Source organism: Dryas octopetala, chromosome 1 (assembly GCF_963921425.1).
Source record: "Dryas octopetala chromosome 1, drDryOcto1.1, whole genome shotgun sequence".
In the NCBI taxonomy this organism is placed as follows: domain Eukaryota; kingdom Viridiplantae; phylum Streptophyta; class Magnoliopsida; order Rosales; family Rosaceae; genus Dryas; species Dryas octopetala.
In genome coordinates this window covers 24,014,297-24,035,365 of record NC_141366.1, presented here as the reverse complement: position 1 = coordinate 24,035,365, position 21,069 = coordinate 24,014,297, and the positions used below count along the sequence as shown (strand labels likewise).

General features: G+C 41.2%; 1 long non-coding RNA gene and 1 pseudogene across 2 annotated transcripts; both read left to right on the top strand.

Moving 5' to 3' along the window:
* The first annotated feature begins 5,717 nt into the window (after positions 1-5,717).
* On the top strand, positions 5,718-19,773 carry LOC147299305 (putative glutamate carboxypeptidase LAMP1; annotated as a pseudogene). Its single transcript, XR_015120058.1, has 13 exons — positions 5,718-5,820; positions 9,974-10,182; positions 10,299-10,366; positions 10,579-10,660; positions 10,751-10,843; positions 10,922-11,073; positions 11,197-11,265; positions 11,499-11,586; positions 11,704-11,787; positions 11,972-12,060; positions 19,152-19,279; positions 19,335-19,491; positions 19,591-19,773. The product of XR_015120058.1 is annotated as a putative glutamate carboxypeptidase LAMP1 (transcript).
* LOC147299306 (uncharacterized) lies at positions 13,451-14,976 on the top strand. Its single transcript, XR_015119988.1, has 2 exons — positions 13,451-13,532; positions 14,551-14,976. It is a non-coding gene; the product is annotated as an uncharacterized LOC147299306 (long non-coding RNA).
* Positions 19,774-21,069: the final 1,296 nt, after the last annotated feature.

The following is a 21,069-nucleotide window of genomic DNA, read 5'->3' as shown; positions in this document are numbered from 1 at the left end:
GCGCCAGCTCGACACATGAGTTTATAGACCTGATGAGTCTGTAATATGCCGAGCGTCGGGCCGGAAATGGCGCGCCAGCTCGACACATGAGTTTATAGACCTGATGAGTCTGTAATATGCCGAGCGTCGGGCCGGAAATGGCGCTTCGGCTCGGCACATGGGTTTACTAATTTTTCGAAGGAAACACTTAGATTTTTCTTCTTTGTTGAAAGTGTATAGGCGTAGAGTCCCCAGTGTTTGCTTCGAAAAATAAGAAGAAAATGAGTCAAAATGTGTTCATCTCTTCATTGATTGGAATGAGTGTTAGGTCGGACAGTCCCCGACCCTAACTACATTCTTACTGATAATAAGTCTTTAAGTGCTCAGCGTTCCAGCTATGCTTGAGAGGCTTCCCAGCCAGAGTGGCCAAGTTGTAGGTGCCAGGCTTGACTATGCCCGTAATTCTGTATGGTCTGGTCCAGTTCGGATCGAATGAGCTCTCCTTGACAGCAAGGGGATTCTTCTTCATGACGAGACTGCCCAATCTGAAGCTTCTGGGTCTGACCCTCTGATTGTAGTATTTGGCTACCCTCTGCTGGTAAGCGGCTCGGCAGAGATTTGCGTCGGTTCGCCTCTCCTCGATCATGTCCAGGCCGAGCCGAAGTCCGGCGTCATTGGTCTCGGGATTGTACGTACCGGTTCGGAATGAGGGAGTCCCCATTTCGACCGGAACGACAGCGTCAGTCCCGAATGCCAATGCGTAAGGTGTTTCCTTCGTAGAATTGCGATAGGAAGTTCGGTAAGACCAAAGCACCTCTGGCAAGAGTTCAGGCCAATTCCCCTTAGCATTATCAAGCTTAGTCTTGAGGGTCTTCTTGATGATTTTGTTGATGGCCTCGACCTGTCCGTTCGACTGCGGATGGTAAGGCGCGGTGAAGTGCAAGTTGATGTTCAGACGTGAACAAAAACTCCTGAACTTCTTGCAGTCGAACTGCTTGCCATTGTCCGCAATGATGGTGTGCGGCATGCCGAACCGGCAAATGATGTTCTTCCAGACGAAGGTCTCCATCCGTTCGGCTGTGGTTGTGGCTAGGGGCTCGGCCTCGGCCCACTTGGTGAAGTAGTCGACTGCTACCACCGCCATGGTGACTTGCCCTTTTGCCTTTGGCATGGGGCCGATCAGATCGAGTTCCCACTGCGCGAACGGCCAGGGGCCGGATATGGAGGTCAGCAACTGGGGAGGTTGATGGGGAACCGCGGCAAATTGCTGGCATTTGATACAAGCGCGAGACAGATGATCTGCGTCCTTGTTCAGCGTTGGCCAGAAGTAACCCTGTCGAATCGTCTTGTAGGCGAGGGCTCTTCCTCTAGAGTGGTTTCCGCATATCCCCTCGTGAATTTCTCTCAGTACATCCTGACCTTCTTGAGGAGTGACACATCGCAAGTAGGGCAGGGAGAAACTCCTCCTGTAGAGCTGACCATCGATGATGCTGAACCGAGCCGATCTGGTCTTGATGAGACGTGCCTTGTCCTTCTCCGGGGGAAGGATCCCGGAGACCAAGTAGCCGACGATCGGCGTCATCCAGTTCGGCTCGGCCTCGGTCTGCATAACGGCGGCCTCGGTCTCGACGGTGCTAGGTCTGTCCAGGATTTCGACTGGAACGTGCCTAGTGGACCCAGTATCCGTGGCCGAAGCCAGGCGTGCCAAGGCGTCGGCCCTGCAATTTTCTGCCCTCGGGATTTGGGATATTTTGTATTCGCAGAAGTTCCCGAGCAGCAAACGGGTCTTCTCGAGATAGGCAGCCATGCTGGGTTCCCGAGTCTCGTACTCTCCCAATATCTGATTGACGATTAGTTGGGAGTCGCTGAAGATGTTCAATTTGGCCGCGCCGAGCTCCTTTGCCAATCTGAGTCCAGCGATGAGTGCCTCATACTCTGCTTCATTGTTGGATGCTTGAAATTTGAAGCGAAGAGCATACTCCATCACAACTTGTTCTGGGGAGATCAGAACAAGCCCGGCTCCGCTTCCCATGGCGTTGGAGGATCCGTCCACATAAAGGGTCCAGGTGAGAAGATCGGCCTGGACATGATTGTTACTTGTGTTCGGATCAGACGCAGTTGGCGTAGCGTCGGCGCGCGGTGGGTTTTCCGCCGAGGTGGTCGACTCACAGATGAAGTCCGACATGGCTTGACCTTTGATGGCCGTCCTGGGACGGTAGATGATGTCAAACTCGCCGAGCTCGATTGACCACTTGATGAGCCGACCCGAAGTCTCGGGTTTTGCCAGGATTTGTCTGAGCGGCTGGTCCGTCAAGACGATGATTGAATGAGCCTGGAAATAGGGTCTCAATTTCCGAGCCGAGCTGACCAGGGCGAGAGCCATCTTCTCGAATTTTGGATATCTGGTCTCGGCATCGGCGAGGGCTCGGCTCGTATAGAAGACGGGGTGTTGTACACCGCCGACCTCTCTCGCTAGGACTGAGCTGAGAGCCGAGTCAGAGACAGAGATGAACCGGTTCAGGGCGGTACCGGTCAGTGGACTTCGAGATGAACCGGTTCAGGGCGGCGACTCTTCCAGTCAGACTCTGGATTTCCTTGCGTGTCCTTGGAGACTTCATGTTGATCAAGGCCTGGATCTTCTCCGGGTTGGCCTCAATCCCCCGTTGGCTGACCAGATAGCCAAGGAACTTGCCGGACCGAACTCCAAAGACACATTTGGCTGGGTTCAGCCGCATCTGATACTCTTTTAGGACTCCGAACATGTCTGAGAGGTCCTTGACGTGATCGTCCGCCTTGATGCTTTTGACCAGCATGTCATCCACGTAAACCTCTACGGATTTGCCGATGGAGGGTCTGAACATGTGGTTGACCAGCCTTTGATAGGTGGCTCCGGCGTTTTTGAGGCCGAAGGGCATGACCTTGTAGCAGTACATGCCGCGATCAGTTATGAAAGATGTGCCCTCCTGGTCGGATTTGTGCATGAGGATCTGGTTATACCCAGAATAGGCGTCCATGAAGCTGAGGAGCTGATGTCCAGCTGTTGCATCGACGAGCTGATCTATTCTGGGCAAGGGAAAGCTGTCCTTGGGACATGCCCTGTTCAGGTCGGTGAAGTCCACGCACATCCTCCACTTCCCGTTGTTCTTTTTCACCATGACCACGTTGGCGAGCCAGTCGGGATAATTGACCTCCCGGATGAACCCGTTGTTTTGCAACTTGGTTACCTCTTCAGCCATGGCGGCGTATCGGACCGGATCGTAAGACCTCCTCTTCTGACGGACCGGTTTGCATCCCGAGTCGGTGTTCAGCCTGTGGGTGATCACGTCAGACGATATGCCTGGCATGTCATCGTAAGACCAGGCGAACACCTCCGCATTGGCGCGGAGGAAGTCGATTACGGCAGAACGTTGTTCTTGGCTGATCTGAGTCCCCACTCGGACGAGCCGATCCGGTGTCTCGGCCGAGATCGGCACTTCCTCCCAGGCCTCGGCGGGAAGGGGCCGAGTGTCTGGGTTCGGCTCGGAAGTGAAGTCGAAAGTTTCCGCCCTCGGCCACCTGCCTGAATCAGCGATGGAGTCGAGTTCCTGTGAGTTCGGCAGCTGACCCTTCTGCTTGATCGAAGCGGCGTAGCAAGACCGAGCCGAGCACTGATCTCCCTGGATGACAATGCAGTCGTCGCCCACCGGACATTTGATGAGGAGGTTGGCATAATGGACGATGCAGTCGAGGTCGACCAGAGCCGGTCTGCCCAGAATGATGTTGTAGGCTGACGGCCGCTTGACGACGATGAAGTACGTCATGCAGGTCTTCTTGATCGGTCCCTTCCCGAGCGAAAGGGGAAGGTAAATGTGTCCGAGGGGCTGAACCACTTCTCCCCCGAATCCGACCAAGGCAGGTGTATCGGTCTCCAGCTTATCCTCGCCGATTCCCATCTGCGCGAACGCAGAGTGGTAGAGGATGTTGACTGAGCTCCCTCCATCGACGAAGGAGCGTGCAATGGTAGTTCCGGCCACCTCAGCCACTATGACGACCGGATCATAGTGGGGGAAGATGATCTCATTTGCTTCGTTAGGCTCGAAGGTGACCGGTGCCCAGTCTTTCCGTTGTCTTTTGGAAGTGCTGGGCTGATCCGCTTGGATCGACAGGGACTCGTGAGCTTGTGCCGCCTGTCTGACATACTCCTTCTGGGATCGGTTAGAGCTTCCCACGAAGGTTGGTCCCCCGCCGATCGATCCGATGGCAGCATCCTGGACCTCGATGGTGTTGGTGGGCTTCTTCGGCGCGGCCTTGGGTACCCTAGGCCCACCGGCCAGGAATTGATTGATCTTACCCGCTCGGGCAAGAGTCTCAATCCCGTCGCGGAGAGCGTAGCAATCACCTGTGACGTGGCCGTGATTGGAGTGGTATTTGCAGAAAACGCCCTCCCTGATTTTGTCCGGGGTGGTCCCTTGATCTCCCTGGCAGCTGGGAGTTGGTCCTTGATCTTGGAGAAGATCGCTTCCAGACCGGCATTGAGGGGAGTGTACTCCGTGTACTGGACAAACTTGGGTCCCTTGCCCAGAAGTTGGCGTGGCTCCTCGGCCCTGGTCTTCTTGGATTGGACCTGGGGTTTGGGACTTGCAACCTCTCCCTCCTTCCTCTTGGCCGAGGTCGGCCTGGGATTCAAGGCCTCCACCTGAGCATCCCACTCTTCAGCCCGCGCCCACTTAGTGGCTTCGGCAGAGCTTGCATCCATACTCCACCTCAAGTGCCTGCAGTGTACGGTAGTAATTAGACTTTATATAAAAAAATCCAGTGGAATTCGGTAAACCGAAATCTGAATAACTGTTGGTACCTGTCCGAGAATATGGGAACTAGAGTGCCAGAATGTGTGACGGAGGACTTCCTCCTCGTCAAAGGAGTCAAGGGTGAAGAACTTAAGGTGTGCATCGCCCTCCAAAGGCCTATTAATGTCCCAAAGGACCCCATTCACCTCACAAATCACAGCATTGGAGGCCAGACTCTTCGAAATCTGGCTCGCAATGCCCAACGGCGAAGTTATCCACTTATTGCCCTCCCTCACCACATCGTCATGCAATGTAATCCTAAAATTTAAACAAACAAAAAAACCAGTAGAATAAAAACCCAAAAATATAGCATAAAATATATACGTACTGTTTTGGGTTTTTGGGTTTTATGGTTACTTTATGGGATTGGGAGGGAGGGAGTTGCGATGAGCATGTTGTTGGGCCTGGATGGACTCAAAGAGTTGGATGCGCTTGGGAATCACGCTCTGGAGGTAAGCCTCATCTTTGTAGGCCTCCATGCAGATTCTGCTTTAGAATACAGCTGGAAGAGAGGGCGGGAAAACAGGGGAGAAACTGAGAAAGAAAGAGAGAGAGAAAGGAAGACGAGAGTCAGCACAAATATTGTAATACGAGATCTCTCGTGTGATCATATATAAGGGAGTAAGGGACAAGCTTTTTGGTCTTTTCTTGGGGCCAAAGAAAAGTCCCTTTTTGGAAAAGCCCCAGATGCATAGCAATCCAACCCGGTCCATTGTGTCACGCTCTACCACATAGCCCCTTACCACGTGGCCCTCACATACCCTGTTTCACGCTCCTTAACACTCACACCTTTACCACCAAGACCCACCCATCGCTTTTACTCTGCAACAAGAAATCTATGACGGTGACCCATATGTCGATGTAGCCAATGAAGTCCTGCCCACTTTTCATGCCTTTGCAAAGTCAGGGACTATGACTGGTCCTGTGGTCTATGTCAATTGTGGTCAGGTGGGGACTGTTTACAATGGAATTGGTGACCCCACTACACCCGGATGGCCAAGTACTGAAGAAGACTGTGAGAGGCTTTCGAATGATGAGGTTGAGAAGGGAGGGGATGTTGATCCAAATAGTGATCCAAATGCGGAGAAGAATGTTTGGTCTGCTGCCTGAAATTGAAACCAAAACTAAATACTAGCAGTAGATTTTACAGTGCCTAAATCATATCCCTACACTAAGATATTGAAGGAGATTTTACCAAGATAGCAAGACCCAAGTGCTTATCATGCTGTAAGTGTTATAATTTTAGATTAATTACAATAATGACAGAAGTTTCTTCTCATTTGCTTTTAGTAATTGGAAGTTTATGAAACATCCTCAAATGACTGCTTTGGGGGTATTCAGCTCAAAACTTTATGGGTTTCTTTCTCTTTCTCTTTGGTTCACGATTGTTGGATTTGTTGTCTTTGTATTTGTTTGATATGAATACTTTTTCTTATTTTAAGGTTCTAGTTGGAAGTTTGATATCCGAATTACACTGTTTACTGTGTTAGTGTTTATCTTTACCGGTTTCTTTATTCAGCACATTGGATATAGTTTTCACCATAGTTGGAAGGCATAGGGGAATACTGTGCTGGATTTATTGTCAGATGAACTCAGGATATTAGGAAGATGGAGAACATAAGGAGCTGCTCCTTTGATTTTCCTTTTCCTTTTCTGATTTTTTAATCTTTTTTTTTATTGAATTTTCAGTTATATTACTTTAACAGACCAGATTTTTTTAGTTCTTTTTTCTAGGTTGGATAATTTAGTTCTCAGACCCAAAAAGATTATTTAGTCCACATAGTTCAAATTTGCCCTTCACCTCAGCCCAAAAATAGGCCAATGCATACATGTCAGCATTTAATTTTGACCGGATGGAGGGTTAAAATTGACTTCATCTTGAAATGTTAGATTGATTTTTAAAGGACCGAGAGCAGAGTTGAAATTCGAGCTAAACTATTAGGGGGCCAAATATAATTTTATTCTTTAAAATTTTAATCTAAAAATATATATAACTTTTTCCCTCCCCTCCCACCTCTGTATCTTATCCCAAATCTATTTTTCAGTTACAACTCTTCGCAAATCTTTTACTCCCTCTCTGTGCAGTCTCTCTGTGTTTCGTCTCTCTTCCACTCTCAACACCACCACCTCCTAGCATGGGTCCTGTTTGAGAAAATTCAACTCCTGAAAGGATTCTCCTCTGTCCTCACTATTGAGCTTCCCTTCTCTTCCCTCTCTTCTCTCCTGTATATAACCTTATTATTCTTCAAACATGACAAAAATCAAGGCCCTGCTTTATTCCGTGCAGCCAAATCGAGCTTCTCCCAGGTGTGAATTTTAGTTTTCTGCCACGATTACATGGCCTCTAGGCTCTAGGTCAGGATTTTTTTTTTTCTTTAGATATTAGACGTTCTCTCTCTTTGTTTTTTTGTTTTTTTTTTTGTTTTTTTCTAAATCTTGCTAATGAAGGTTACTGTTTTTGCTGGCTTGATTTTTGAGTCTAAAATATTCAATTTATTTCGTAGAATTTTTATTTTACATATCCATTTTCTGGATTTAGGTTTACAGTTCATCAATTGGGCATTGTGATGATTGAGTTGGTTATTAGCTGATTTGGGCTTTTTTTTTTCCATCTTGAGACGAGCCGTGGGTTTCTATTAGGTTTCTTTTGGCAAATAATAGGAAAAAAAGTTTCCTGATTAATTTTTAAGGAGGTGAAAGATTTGAAAGAAAGAGAGAGAGGCCGGGGGGGGGGGGGGGTTGTTAGATTCAGATTTTTCTTATTAAAATTTGGCTTATTCACACCATTGCCCCCTGTAAGATACACTTTTTTTCACTTTGCCCCCTGAAACTTAAATCCTCTCAGTTTGCCACCTGAACTTCACAAAGTTGTTGCAAAAGACCCTATGCCGTTAACTCTGTCAATTTTTCTGTTAAAATAGCTGACATGGCACTTATATGGCATGAGTGAGACCCTTTTTTAGTTATGTAAAATCCATGTAGACAAACAAAATTATAAAAAATTGACATGGATCTTATTATTTTTTAGTTTAAAAATTATTTTTTTTGTCCACATGGATTTTACATAACTAAAAAAAGGTCTCACTCATGCCATATAGGTGTCACATCAGCTATTTTAACGGAAAAATTGACAGAGTTAACGGCATAGAGTCTTTTGCAATAACTTTGTGAAGTTCAGGTGGCAAACTGAGAAGATTTAAGTTTCAGGGGGCAAAGTGAAAAATAGTGTATCTTACAGGGGTCAATGGTGTAAATAAGCCTTAAAATTTTAAACTAAAACAAATTTGATGTGGTTTATTTGTGCAGGTGTCAATCTGTTATTTGTTATTTGTACCAAATCAACAAAGTTACATGGCATAAAGGCTAGACTGGACTTTCTCCAAATTCAGGCCCAAATCTTGAAATACACAGAAAACTGATTCAAATCGCTTGTTGCTGTACCCTATGAACCTTACATGGCTTTGAAACTGATTCAAATTGCTACCCATGAAGCTGAAAACCCAACAGAGCTCTCTCTGAGGCAAGCCTTTGAGCTTCTTGAACCAAAACTCAGACCGCCATTTGCATTAACAATCCCAAACCCACAAGAATACTTGCTGCTCAACAAAGCAATACTTTATGGGGTTTTATGCGAAACCCATGTTACCAAAACACATATTAAACACTTACATGCCATTGTCACTGATGGGTATGGCTTGTTTGTTAGTTTCCTTGTCAAGGTCGTGAATGAATTGTATGTAAAACTTGTTGAACCGGTGAAATGCCAATTGATTTGGGTCACTAAGGAGATGATTGATGTTCTAGCAGTAGGTGTTGATGGTTTATTGATTTGTTTGTTGAGGCAAATTGTTGGCGGAGATTTTAGTGATGGAAATTTGTGGTTGTGCTTTGAGATGGTGACAATTTTTTTGACCAAATGGGATTCTCTGTTAGAAGTAGAGCCGATGATTTTGATGAGTGGGTTGTATACATATCTTCGGTTGTTAGCGGATCACTATAGGTTGTTAAGTAATCCAAAATTGGAGGCATTAAAGCAATTGGAGATTGATTTTTGTATTAAAGTTTTAAAGGAGCAGTTTTCTTTGTGTGTGAAGATTGGGAGGGATCTTGTTCGGCTTCTACAAGATTTGGTTCATTTGCCCAAGTTTAGAGCTATATGGAAGGATTTGGTATTGAACCGGAGTGAGTTTTCACAGCTCTATAAAACAAGGACTTCAAGTCAGTATATGTTACTTCGGATTACTCCAAAAATGGATGCCCAATTGCGATTTTTACTCACTCATGTGAAGTTGAGGAGCCAGAAGTGTCACCAGGCATGGTTTTCCAAGAAGTTTCTATGCGAACCAAACAAAGAGTCTTTGATAATTGACATTGTTCGTTTTATATGTTGTGCACACCACCCACCAAATGAAATCATTCAGTCAGATGTCATTCCAAGATGGGCTGTTATAGGTTGGCTATTGAAATCTTGCACGAAGAAATATGTTGAAGCCAATGTGAAACTGGCTCTACTTTATGATTGGCTCTTCTTTGAGGAAGGAGTAGATAGTATTATGAATATTGAGCCTGCAATGCTATTGATGGTATACTCTATACCCAGATACATTGATGTGACTCACACTCTTCTTGAATTTCTGTTCCTTCTTGTGGACAACTATGATGTGGAACATCATGATATCTTAGTTAAAAGTGTGTCGTCATCTTTTAGTGTACTTGTTAAGAAAGGAGTGATTCTCTCACTTGATGTCTTGACCACTTGTGATGCACTTTCTCCTATCTTGAAAGAGAGGCTTGGTAGGTTTTCGTTAGGTACGAAAGTGGAAATTTCTAAAAAATTGCCACAAGCTCATCTTCCTGGTCACTTTGTGTGTTTGGCGAATTCTTCTTGTATGGAAACTCCAACACCATCACCAAAACGGCAACCTAAATGCAGCCAGGGAGATAAACAAGCTCATCTTCCTGGTCACTTTGTGAGTTTGGCGAATTCTTCTTGTATGGAAACTCCAACACCATCACTAGAACGGCAATCTAAATGCAGCCAAGGAGATAAACAAGCTCATCTTCCTGGTCACTTTGTGAGTTTGGCGAATTCTTCCTGTATGGAAACTCTAACACCATCACCAGAACAGCAACCTAAATGTAGCCAAGGAGACCAAGTACTGAAGAAGACTGTGAGAGGCTTTCGGATGATGAGGTTGAGAAGGGAGGGGATGTTCCATTGATACCTTCACTGCCGGTGTCGGCGGCTAATGGTGAAGCCATTTTGAGGTCGATTGGAGGGCACTAGGCGAATGCTGATTGGCAGGGAAGTGAGGATGCCCCAGTTTATAGGGTTGGACCAGGCCCTGGGATTCTACAGCTTTTAGTTACACAGTAAGTCTCAAATCAATTTCATTGTATATATGGAAAACACTTTTTCAGTATTGTTAACAGCTTAGTTAATTATGCAGCAAATTGCTATCTTTGTATTTCAGTTTTGGATGTTGGTTTCAGGGAAAGCAAATTTTAGGGAGAATTGAGAATGTGATTGGTGTCATAGAAGGTGCAGAAGAACCTGATAGGTACTTTTCAAATCATTTGCAAGTAGAAGTTTTAAGCATTAGCAGCATCTAACAAGAGACTTAAAACATGTGAACAAAGAAAGTGATACTAACTAGTACTACTCATGGCCAAAAAAAAAAAAACTAGTACTACTCATCATAATCGACATGTATCAATGAAAGATACCAACCTTAAAATGATTAGTAATCACTCTGTTGCCAAATGTGTGTAGATTTGTCATTCTGGGTAATCACCGGGATGCATGGACAATTGGAGCTGTTGATCCAAATAGTGGCACTGCAGCACTGCTAGAGGTAAATTGTGGATTTAAATTATATACCACCATCAACTTCCTTTTGCAGCAAGGAATAATCAACACAGGCTGCTTTCAATGTGTAATGTAGATTGCCCAAAGATTAGGGAAGCTGCAGAAAAGAGGGTGGAAACCTCGGCGCACAATTGTTTGGTGTAATTGGGATGCTGAGGAATATGGCCTGGTCTCTCTCTCTCTCTCTCTCTCTCTCTCTCCCTCTGTCTGTGTATCTCTCAAAATTTAAATTAAACACTGTTTGCAGATAGGATCAACTGAATGGGTAGAAGAAACAGGGAAATGCTAGCTGCAAGGGCTATTGCTTACTTGAATGTTGACAGTGCAGTATATGGGCCAGGATTCCATGTCTCTGCAACTCCACAGCTTGATGAACTAATTAAACAAGCTACACAACAGGTATTGCAAAATTGTATAGATATACTATTCAAATTGTTTAACATGATTGTGAATTTTAAATTATGTCTGGTTTCTGTATAATTTCTCACTCCTCTCCATCATATTAAATATTGATTTTTGAAGGTTAAAGACCCAGATAACTCATCACAAACTATCTACCAGTCATGGGTTGGTTCCAGCAGTTCACCTATGGTAAGAAACTGCTTCACAAAATTCATCCATAATAGAATTTCAATGAAGTTTCACCAGGCACAAAACTGCACTCCAATGATTTAAAAAAAAAAAAGTGCAACTTATGTCACTTCTGTCTAAACAGTAGCAAAGTCTTGCATTATTTTACCACAGATAAATGATTTTCATCCAATGGACTTTGATAACTTAATGTAACTATTAATGCTCAAAATGGCTGTATTTTGCAAACGAAGATTGGCAGGTTGGGAAGTGGAGAATCAGATTTTGCAGCTTTTGTTCAACAAGTTGGAATTCCAGCAGCTGACATGTCTTTCGGCAAAGGTAACAATACATTTTTTTTTTCCTCTAAACAATTTGATGTCATTACATTTGCCACTATAAAAACAAACAGTACAGCATTATGCTTTAAATTACTAACAAATAATTTTAAAATTGCAGGATACCCAGTATACCATTCAATGTATGATGACTTTATATGGATGCAAAAGTTTGGTGATCCAATGTTTCAGAGACATGTTGCAGGTTAGCCTATAATTTTTCTTTCTTATATCAAAAGCAAACAATTCTAGTTGCACTCCTTTGGCACTTCAATGAATATTAAATTACTCCTAAAAGAAGCATCCAAAGACAATTCTAGTTCCTTTTATATCCACAGTAATGTAGCATCTGAGGCATTGTTTGTTGATTTCATTGGTACTGAAAACAGTGGCAAATTTATGGGGTTTGGTAGCTCTTTGGCTAGCAGATGCAGAATTCTTGCCTTTTAATTATCTCTCCTACACTCTAGAGCTTCAGGTATGGCTAGGAGTGTGTTTCGGACGGATCGGATCGGAAATAGGATTCTAATCTAGGCATTTAGTTATGTAGTTTCTTGATTGGACTTTAACAATAGATGAATCTTTATGATTAGGGGCAAAAGGAAGAAATGCATAGATTTGAAATACTTGATTGTATCTAGTTATTTCAAATACAGTATATCTAGTGTTTTTGTAGTTATTTTCGTTTGTTAATTCATCTATGTTTATTGTCAAATCCAATCCCTTCTTTTAAATCATTCAATCCAAATAGACCCTTGTCTTATTGTTTATGTTGAATGGTGAAATATTCCTAAAAAGCTCCACTCCTTGAGAATTAGGGACTCTAGTCCCATTAGTTTGATTACTAGCCTCTGGAAGATTCTTGCTAAAGTTTTATCTTTGAGATCGTGGGAAGATTCGTGTGACACTGTCCCAAATTCTCAAGGGGCCTTCGCTCATGTTAGACAGATTTTTTATTCGTTTTTAGTTGCTAATGAGGTGGTGGAGGAGTATAGAGCCAAGTGTTAAGAGGGTGTAGTTTTTATAGTTGATTTTGAGAAAGCTTATGGTCATGTTGATTGGGGATTTCTCGACTTTGTGTAGCAGAAAGGTTTTGGGAGTATGTGGTGAATTAGTGGGTTTTTGAGCTCAACAAATGTTTCAGTTCTCATTAATGGTAGATCTAGGGGTAGTGTTCCCACTAAGGTGCAAATTTTCACTTGGTGGTTCATGGGAAAATAAATACCTGACATGTTCCAGAGAAGAAGGCCTTATGCTGACTACACATTGGTGTGTGTTGTGTGAAAAAGGAGGGGGAGAATGCCGACTACATAGGTATTGCAGGTTCAGTAGGCAGATCTGGACTCGCATTTGGAGGTGTTTGGACTGGTGGGTGTGCCCTAGGAGCTGGTTTTTGTTGTTGTCAGGAGGGCTAACCCAGAAGGCGATTACTCTTTTGAGACCTGCTGTTTTGGCTTTTTCTGCTGTGTTTGGCTGGAACCAAACTAGAGGTTATTCAAGGACAAGGAGGAGGAAGTGGAGTTAATTTGGTATTGGATTGGATTTTAGCTTCTGTGTCAAGCAATTTTAAAACATTGCTTTTATGTAATTCTTCTTGATTGTGGTGTTGTTCTCATTGTATTATATGTTTTTTTATTAGTTGTTGCACTTCTCATATATTTTCTTTGTAATTTCTTCAATTTAATTTATTAATGAAGTTTTTGTTTCTTATCAAAAAAGAGGTGAACTTGTATCTATTTTATGATAAGCTTTAGCTATTCTCTTGGTCTCCCATGTTTTCCTCATTTTGTTACAGTACTCTTTATTTAAATTTGATCAGCTTGGTTGGATTTCCTAACCGGCTTTCTTTTTTCTGGCAGAAATACATGCCAGATTTGGCTAGTCTTTTCCACCATGTAGTAGTGGATGTTAGTAGTGTTAAAGCTCTATGCACTCGCTGGTATCCTGAAGGTAAACTTTCTTCCAGTACCTGGTAAATTCACTAATTTTTCTGAACTATTTAGAAGGCAAGTAAATTCTTTGAATTAGTTTTATTGTTTGTGCCTTAGTTCTTTAATCATTTTAATAGGTTCTTCCAGTGTTAACCCCCAGGGGTCAGTCCAGTGGTAAAGGACGAGTTAGGGAAGTCTGCCTAGTTTGCAAGGTCCTCAGTTTGATCCCCACTGGGTGTATACTCCTGTTGGGGCCACCACCACCCAATTCCACTATCGACTATCGATGGAGTTGGGGATTTGTCCTGGCCATCTGGATTGGTGGGTCTACACGTGCCCTCGGGATTAGTTGGGTCAAAGATCCGGATACCTGAGACATCAAAAAAAAAAAAAAAAAAAAGGTTCTTCCAGTGTTATATGCTTGAAACTTCAGACCTGATGAGTTAAAAATTTTGCTTGCCATGTAGCAACTATGACCACTTTTAAGCCATCCGACTGAGAACGCTGGATGGCTTGACCTTGCTTTTACTACAATGAAGTATAGTCCTGTAACTTAAACCAATTTTTACTTCGCTCATAGAAATTATGTTCGTATATGAAGAACATTGGTGACAAAGGTGCTTAACAATGATGAGGAATTTGGTGGTTAAGAAATATTAAGTGCAATATTTTTTTTAGGCTAAGTTGCAGGACACTGACCTGGGTTGGTTGAACCCAGGCCTGCCTGTGGGAAAATTTGGACAAGCCACCCATGTTGTCCCCCTGGGGATGTGTGGAGTAGTTCTAAAAAAGTAGGCAAGCATTGCAAATTTTTAATCATCTTCTATTTGCACGAGAGACCATCTCTTATTTTTCCCCACTTTGTCTTCAGATTCATTGTCACGCTAGCTGGTTATGTTTCAGTCTTGGTTATGTGGTTTCCCAGAACTTGTATTTGGGCTTTTCTCTTGGTGCTCTGTATATTTCCCATTAGTGTTTGCCCAATACTTTGTACAAGTCGTGACTAGTTGCTTCATTGTCTTGCCATTGCTTATCAGATCGAAAGAAAGCCCCTTCTAAAGAAAAAAAACACAGAGCCTTGGATGATATCAGAGAAAGCATCAAAGAACTCAAATTTTACAAGGCGAATATTTTCAAAACAAGTAGAAAGTGATACAAGATGGCTTCAAATCCAATGATTGCTTTGTTGATGTTTTATTTTGCAAGTACCTCCACATTAGCAGCTTATGTAGCATTTGCTCTGGCCCTCTGTAAATGACACACTATGATATCTTCAGTTTCTTACTATTGCGCATTGAACAATCAAGATTGATTTGTGTTGGGAATACCACATGTGGTGCGTTGATGTATTGTACTGTCCCAGCTGCCTTAAATGGTGTTCGGTCAAATCAATTATTACATTATACACAACTTAGGTGGTGTTTGTTTGTCATCTTAAATCTAATAGACCTAAATTGAACTAATCTTCATTCATCTAATTACTCAAGTCTTAATGATATGTTGCCATAAAAAAAGTCCAGGGGAAATTGTTGAAATTTTGGCCCGAACCTGGTACCGACATCCGGTAGGGGAGGAAGCTCCGTCTTTCATCCATGTTGATGAAATATCGGTAATATCGGTAGTATCAGTGATGATATAGGTATGTCAGCACAAATATCTTTTGCTTTTAGTCGCCCAACATTTTATTCACTTACATGACACTCACATTGCGTTCTACTATGTGGTGTGCATACAATGTGCGATAAGCAGTCCACGTTGAGATAAAATGGAACTTTTGTATAGGCTTTAGCTGAAACAAAAAGGGAGGTTGGTCTCATTTCAAGTTTCAACTGTGTTAGCTTTGAAGATTAATCCAAATATATGCCAAGGCATAGTGTCATGACTTTTGTTGTTTATTTTCAGAACTTGCAATTTAGTTGTCCAGGGCCAGGGAGATAAATGACAAAATTACCTTAAAAAAAAAATACTCCCATACATGCTACGCGACCTTACATTGCAAAGTTTTGAAAGTTCAAGAAGGATAAAATATTTTTCCTTTTGCGAAGGGGTGAATTAAAAATGCCACCCAATCTTATATAGTTCAGGGAGCATCAGAGCAATTTTCTTTAACTTATTATTAAGCTAAAGTTAGAGAGTTATATTTCCTTACCAGTTTTCTTTTACATGTTTTTATTTCCTATTGGATTTTATTAGCTATTGCCATTAAAACCTGTTTGTGCTAGAGAATATCACTTCTCTACAATATCATCAGAAGTTCTTTAATAGGAGTGCAATTAAAAACAAAATGAGTTCCCTTTTTTTTTTGGGTGAGAATTTGTTCTCTTTTTCAATAAACATTACAAACTCCCTTCCAGACTTTATAATGATTATAAAAAACCATGTTTTAAACTTCTTTAATTTGGTCCAGTTTTAAATTAAGCATTCGAGTACAAGTACAATTGTTGGTCGGTCACACACTCACACCCTTAGTTTAACAAGATTGAGTGAGTGTTACTGATCAACAAAGACATTGAACATTGAAACACTCCTTGCAAACATTTGAAACACTTGCAAGGCAGGTTTGAACACTCAACTAAAAACAATTGCATCCAAACACTTAAAAGCATACCAAATTGTTCTGTTTTTGAAGAGGTAGATTATTGTGTGCATGGACCCTCTTATTTGCACTTATCTATCGCTGACCCTTTTTTTCGTGCACTACTATCATAAACTAAGCAAAATGCACACAAAAGTGTGCCTGTTTGATGTTTCCACCTAAATCAACCCCACTATTTAATTAAAAAAACAGTTTGAACTTCCCAATCAAACAGACCATTTATATTTAAGACATTCAAAACGCGGTTCTAAGCCATATGCAGTCCACTGAACAAGTTTAGAAGGTATAAAAGATTGTTTTAGTTTGCTTGGCCAGTGCTGAACCCAGTAGTAGTATCTACCCTGTATCCAGAAAACCGGCTATCACCTGAGCCAAAGCCAGAGGCCTTGATGAATAAGGGGTAAAGGGAATTTAGATCTTCATCTATGAATATGAAGAGTATGCAGATAAGACCCATAAATTTTTTTTCCCATAATTTGTGGGAAGGAAAACATTACACTATGCAAAAACACTTCAAATTAAACAAATGTCGCAGTATGATATAACAAACATCAACATCAGTTAACCAATTCTATAAACAATTATACCTTCACAAAACAAGTGCGAAAATATATCAAACAAGTTTTCTTTACAGAGTTAAGCAAGAAAGCGTGAAGATTACCTTCTAAGTGGTTTATAGAGGACCACAGTCACATATTTAGACTGAAACCTATGAGTTAGTCCCAAGGCAACCATAGATTGGGAGGCCCATCCTTTCTCTATGAAAAGGTGGTTAAGTACAACATGTCGAGGTTTTGAAGAAGCTTCATTTGAATTCTCCACACCAAGGACAGTCAGTTGTAAATGGGGTGGAACAACCACCGGTTCCTTTGTAAGATCTTCCTCAGCTGGAAATGCTTGATCATAGCTAGAGTCTGGAGATGCTGGAGCCTCAAACTCAGCCACACTGTCTAAGTTTTCTGGCACATAGTCCTGTTAAAACCAGAATAGTTGACAGAGAATTAGAAAATCATAAACAGAAAGGTTGCATGGAAAAATGCAGCTCACCCAAGCATCTGCACATGAGTGATCACGAGTATGTAACTGGTGATCTAAATCTTTCTTTAATGGCACGTTTTAAGGGATTAGTATAAAGTTGCATACATGATCTCACAACCTCATTGGTGTTTTGCATTTGTGCATGTGTTTGTGCTTGTGTGTGCAATTATCATTTCCACTTTAGGGATCTGGATTTTTGGGTTTTATAAGACTGTGCATGCCTACATATGCTTCCACATGGTGAAGATGCATGACTTTCCTCTCACTGTTCTTCCAATCTGCTACACATCCACTATGTGACACCACATTATGATCTTTCATTGTACACAATGTAAAGAAAACAAAACCAAAATGAAGCAGACACAAATCCAAAGAATAAGATGCGTACATGAACATCAAGAAGATTACAAACATGGCCCATTTCATCTGCTACGAAAGGATGATCAGGGATATATCTCCATTCACCATCAACAATCAACTTGTAACGGTATATACCTGACGGCAGGACCAAAAGAATCACACCCTATTTCCGATCCGATCCGTCCGAAACACACTCCTAGCCATACCTGAAGCTCTAGAGTGTAGGAGAGATAATTAAAAGGCAAGAATTCTGCATCTGCTAGCCAAAGAGCTACCAAACCCCATAAATTTGCCACTGTTTTCAGTACCAATGAAATCAACAAACAATGCCTCAGATGCTACATTACTGTGGATATAAAAGGAACTAGAATTGTCTTTGGATGCTTCTTTTAGGAGTAATTTAATATTCATTGAAGTGCCAAAGGAGTGCAACTAGAATTGTTTGCTTTTGATATAAGAAAGAAAAATTATAGGCTAACCTGCAACATGTCTCTGAAACATTGGATCACCAAACTTTTGCATCCATATAAAGTCATCATACATTGAATGGTATACTGGGTATCCTGCAATTTTAAAATTATTTGTTAGTAATTTAAAGCATAATGCTGTACTGTTTGTTTTTATAGTGGCAAATGTAATGACATCAAATTGTTTAGAGGAAAAAAAAATGTATTGTTACCTTTGCCAAAAGACATGTCAGCTGCTGGAATTCCAACTTGTTGAACAAAAGCTGCAAAATCTGATTCTCCACTTCCCAACCTGCCAATCTTCGTATGCAAAATACAGCCATTTTGAGCATTAATAGTTACATTAAGTTATCAAAGTCCATTGGATGAAAATCATTTATCTGTGGTAAAATAATGCAAGACTTTGCTACTGTTTAGACAGAAGTGACATAAGTTGCACTTTTTTTTTTTTTAAATCATTCCAATTCCAATCCAAAAAATTTCGGAATGAAATTTCTATTCCAAAAAATCAGAATTTTAACATCTCATTCCAATTCCGAATTTTTGGATTTCTCGGAATATCACATTTTTGGATAAAAATTCGAAATTTTCAGATAAAAAATCGGAGAATTTTCACGTTACTTTTTGTTATTAGTAAAAACAAACAAAAAAAATTAGTAATTACACGTACAAAAAATGTGGGTGCTTTTGTTAGCATTTATGTTATTATGATATACATATATTTATAATATATATATGTTTATATTAATAGTATTAGTTTTTTTTTTTTAATATATATGTATGTGTGTGTTTGAAACAAATAACAAATTAATGAAACATATAGTAAAAAACTAAATAAATGATATAATATTAATATAAATACAGAATAAATTGGCATAATTTTAAAAATATCGAATCAGAATACCTTTGGAAAATTTCGGATCGGAATTTGCAGATACATTCCAATTCCAATCCAATTTTTTTCAGAATTTTCAGAATTCGGCATTTTCAGATTTCGGATTTAATTTGGACGTTCCAAAATTGGAAATTTTCGGATTAGAATCAGTCGGATTCGGATTTTCCAATCCAAATCACACCCCTAGGATTGGCAACATTACAATAAAAAACTTTTGCACAGGGGTTTAGTGACCAAAATAATTGAAATCAACCTGAATAGCATTGAAAACCTGATTGACAGAAATAAATGAAGAACTTGGAAGGTAAGATCTCAGATAAGAACATAAGCCTAACTCCTCAGTTCAAGTCCATTGAGGAGCTCAAAAAAGCAGCCACAAAAATAAAGAATTAGAGGAAGGTATTAATTGAGTTTCTTACAAATCATTATTTACACTTCCATTTCACATGTGTTGCAAAACTGAAGCATAATTCTCCATGAAATAGAACAAAACAAAGGTTGGCAATTCATGTGGAAGAAGGACCATTTTAAGGTGAGAAAGCTGAATGACAGACCAATGATGGCAGAGCGTGCATTTACTGGTCGAGATGGACTCTTTGGAAGGTCATGGTACAAACATTTGGTATGGTCCCTTGAAACTAAACAGGTTTTCCAAACCTGGTGATCTTGCATTTTGATTGATTATTACAAGATGGACCCATTAGTATAATATTTTGTGCAGATTTATGGACCCTCAAAGCATGATGATTATGGATCTAAATCCTTCCCTGGAATTGATGAAGCCATTGAAAATGCTAGGAATTTGAATGCTGCATAGTCATGGAAATTTGTACAGCATGAAGTTTGGAAAGTCTCTAGAACTGTCAGACATGCATCACAAATCATCAATGGTGAACTAACATAACATGACAGCTTGTAGACTGAAATACTATGCAGATTTCAAATGTTACCTTGTAGATAGTGATTTAAACAGTCATCTATGTGTATTATTGTTACAAAAAATTCGAATCTTGGATTAGTGGATAGTGGTGCATTACTGAGCTATTAAAGCTGTATCTATAATGGCATAAGCAATAAACAATATCATAATCATTCAATCCCCATTCTCTGTCTCTTGTTTTAAAACCAAATAACCTTTTTAAGAGTACTCACAAGTTACAATTTAATCCGAAACTAACTGATTCTGTGATATATCATCTGAAATGATACTAAAACGCCAATCTGAGAAGCATCAACAATTTGACAAATATATAAAGCATCCATCAGAGAAAGAACAAAACGATCAGATTATGCACTAACAAACGAAAACAACAAACCCCACTTTAATGAAAAGTTGTACACAATGTAGGATGGCATTATCTATTTACATAAACATCAAGAGTAGTAGATCACGATCAATATCATGATGATCAGTATAATCAGACGGTTGGGATCTCTTCTGGGTCTTCAAAATTAGGGTCCTTGGCATTGAGAACTTCCTTCTGGAGGCCCATCTCGGCTGGGGAGTAAGCAAGATCACCAGCCCAAGTGAACTTGCCTCCATGGCCTCCCTTCTTGGGTGATCCATTCATGCCCGTCCCTGACTTCTTGTCCTTCCTCACCTCCATGGCTTTCCCATTCCCTTTGTAACCCCCCTTCCCATTCCCACTATTCTTCATCTTTTTCTCACTGGTGATCAACCTTAACAGTCAACACTGTAATATGTAAGACAGTAAGAGTGAGTAGTCATTCTATTTATAGAGGGGAGTTAAATATGGGAAGGTTTTTATTCATTTCTTTTTATTTGATGGGATACTGAGCTTTCTGATTGGATAGAGCCAATCGAATAAGAGCGACCAAATGTCATTTTTCTACTCATTAAATAATAAATATAACTTTCTGTGAACTTGGGCTACAAGCAAAAACACAAGAATGTGATGTTGGGCTTTATAGGCTTGCCCTTTACCCTAAGTCCAAAGTCCAAAGTCCACTCCAAGAGTCCAAACCACTTTACTTGGTAAGCCCGTTTACTGTGTGGGACCCCTTATCCATTCTTTGCTGACATGGCGATATCTCATTGGCTAACCTCTCAATGAACAGAAAAAGAAGAAGAAACGGCGGAACAGAAGGTGCTTGGGGAGAGTAGGGGATTCTTCTTACTGTTTGAGTGAAGCGTGAGAAAAAAAGAAAAGGAATATATAAAAATATAAATAAAAAAATT